This window comes from Oryctolagus cuniculus, chromosome 4 (assembly GCF_051225735.1).
Source record: "Oryctolagus cuniculus isolate XC-2025 breed Fujian yellow rabbit chromosome 4, ASM5122573v1, whole genome shotgun sequence".
Lineage (NCBI taxonomy): Eukaryota > Metazoa > Chordata > Mammalia > Lagomorpha > Leporidae > Oryctolagus > Oryctolagus cuniculus.
Genome location: NC_142870.1, coordinates 131,754,053 through 131,757,006, shown reverse-complemented (window position 1 = coordinate 131,757,006; position 2,954 = coordinate 131,754,053). Strand labels below are relative to the sequence as shown.

At 40.1% G+C, this 2,954-nt stretch overlaps 1 pseudogene; it reads left to right on the top strand.

Moving 5' to 3' along the window:
* The first annotated feature begins 255 nt into the window (after positions 1 to 255).
* On the top strand, positions 256 to 779 carry LOC127482873 (large ribosomal subunit protein eL42-like; annotated as a pseudogene).
* Positions 780 to 2,954: the final 2,175 nt, after the last annotated feature.

Here is a 2,954-nt window from a genome sequence, read left to right as displayed (position 1 = left end):
GGTGCAGGGCCCAAAGACCTGGGCCATCCTCCACTGCACTCCTGGTCCACAGCAGAGAGCTGGACTGGAAGAGGAGCAACTGGGACAGAATCCGCGCTCCAACTGGGACTAGAACCCAGGGTGCTGGCGCCGCAGGTGGAGGATTAGCCTAGTGAGCCACGGCACCAGCCCCCAACTTCTAACGTTAGCCTTTTACCTTCCTCATTTATATCCTTAAAAGTCATGAACTATTATGAACTTTAAAGACTTGACACATGAATCCTTTACACAAACTCTTTTTTTAAAAAGATTTATTTGGCTTTTTCTTTCTGTGCCCATAGCGCTTCTGCAACATGAATGTTCCGAAAACCCGCTGGACCTTCTGTAGTAAGTATGGCAAGCACCAGCCCCATAAGGTGACACAGTATAAGAAGGGCAAAGACTCTGTATGCTCAGGGAAAGCGGCGTTATGATAGGAAGCAGAGTGGCTATGTGGGACAGACTAAGCCGATTTTCCAGAAAAAGGCTAAAATTACAAAGAAGATTGTGCTGAGGCTTGAGTGTGTGGAGCCCAAGTGCAGATCCAAGAGAATGTTGGCTATTAAGAGATGTAAACATTTTGAATTGGGAGGAGATAAGAAGAGAAAGGGGCAAGTGATCCAGTTCTAATCTTTATTTTCTGTTTTGTTATGAAGACAATCAAATCTAAAGGTTACCACTGCTCACTTCCTTTGGTCTTTTGGATGGGAATGAACCAGAGCCATCAATGAAACTCCTCTTGGAAATTAAAAATAAATAAATAAATAAATTTGTTTGAAAGGCAGAATGACAGAGAGAGATTATCACCCACCCACTGGTTCACTCCCCAAATATCTGTAACAGCCAGGGCTGAGCAAGGCCAGGTTTTTCAAACTTTATTTGATTTTTCAGTTCTCAAAGAAGATACACTATAATACTCTGCACCCCTTTCTAATTAGCTGCTTTAAATCTGTCCAAGCTTGGAGATAATCAACAACAAACCCAGCTTGTTGAAATTCTGTGAAACACTTGTGGAGACTGCCAATAAGTACATACAGATTTTGTGATACACACATAGATATATGCTCAGCTATGCTCTGAGGTGTCAGGTTACTATTCTGACTTTGAGACATAAAGGATATAATGCTTAAGTCTAAGCATGCATTAGCCAATTTGTACTCTTTCTACACATTTCTAACTGCTCAACTCACAATAGCTAAGATGTGGAATTAACCTAGGTGTTCATCAATTGATGACTGGGTAAAGAAGACATGGTATATGCATGCTCATATGGGATGCCGGTGTTGCAGGCTGCGGCTTAACCTGCTGTGCCTCCACCCCAGCCTCGAGAGATTAGTTTTAAAAGGTTTATCACTGACAAACACTGCACAAGGTGCTTGCGCAGTGAATACCACAGGCAGTGGTGAACAGGTATGAAAATCAAGGGAATTAATCCTTCAGCATAACTGTTAAAGGCATTTTAAAACACTGTCTCCTTATCCTTTTAGTTCTTGAACCTTAACTAGGCATCAAGATGTTATGTTGGAAAGGAAAATGTGAGGGAACCATGGCTTTGAGCTTGATCATTATCAGGTAATTCCTTAGTGTTTCTGTCCCACAAAGAACAGATCAAGTTTGTTGTAACTGAACCATACTGCCCCTGGGTTCCTAGCTGGGCTCTTGAATGGCTGTGTCCCGCCAGAAGGCTAACGAAGGCAAGCTTTTAATTTTACTTTACTATCGATGTGTTTTCATGAATGAAGTGTACTACCAATAAATGCACATCTTATCTTGTCTTATCTTGTATCTGATCCTTTAAAAAAAAAAAGAAAAGAAAATATGGTAAATGTACACAACTGAGTATCAGTCATAAAAAGAATGAAATCCTGATGTTTGCAACACATTCAATGGGGAGATCATTATGCTAAATGAAATAAGCCAGACCCAAAGACAAATACCATGTTCCTCCTACTTGTGGTACTCAACATATACAGTATAAGACTTGTGTGTATGTCCTATCATTTGGTATATAGTTATAAATGTTAGTATGTAAATGACAATATATTCTTCCTCACATTAAAAATATGGGTAGAGGGAAGAGTAAGGATTCTTGGGGTGCTAGCAATGTGTTGTTCTTAATTTGGATGTTGGTTATGAGTGTGATCAGAGGACCAGAAACTAGTATTTCTATACATTTATGTGCATTTACTGATAGTACACTATATTTCAACAAAATGTTAAAAGAACCAACATATTCATAATCTAAAGTTTCAGTAAAAATTCAAATTATTTATAGATGTGAAAGGCATATTACCCAGAGTTAACAAACCTGGGTTATACCGAAGAGTGGAACAATGACAGTATCTACACAAAATTATGTGTATAAACAAGCTACGGAAATTATCAAGTGTGGATTCGGCACGTGGGTTGGGCTACCACTTGGAATGACTACATGCTAAACTGGAGTGCCTGGGATTGAGTCCTGCCTTCACATTTATGATCCAGCTTCCTACTAATATGTACCCTAGGAGACAGCAGATGATGGCTCGACTTTGTGGGTCCTTAACACCCATATGGGAAACCTGGGTTGAGTTCCTGGTTCCAGGCTGTTGTAGGGGCTTGGGGAGTAAACTAGCAAATGGAAGATCTTTCTTTCTCTGTTGCTCTGCCTTTCAAATGATAAATAAACTTTCAAAAAAAAAAGTATCTCTCACAAACCAGTCATTAAGAAAATATATCAAATATTGCATAAACCACATAAGGCAAGAGAATCCACAAGGACATGGAATGTTTCAACAAGAAGAAGCTCATTCAACTGCTTACACCAAAAAAGTGAACTCCAGATTCTGAAAGAAGGTAGGGAGACTGCTCCCAGCTCATCCTGGCTCCAAAAGGTGCAGAAGGCAGGCTATCACAGAGGAGCAAAGTTCAGATAAAGACGACCAGAGGAGTCTGAT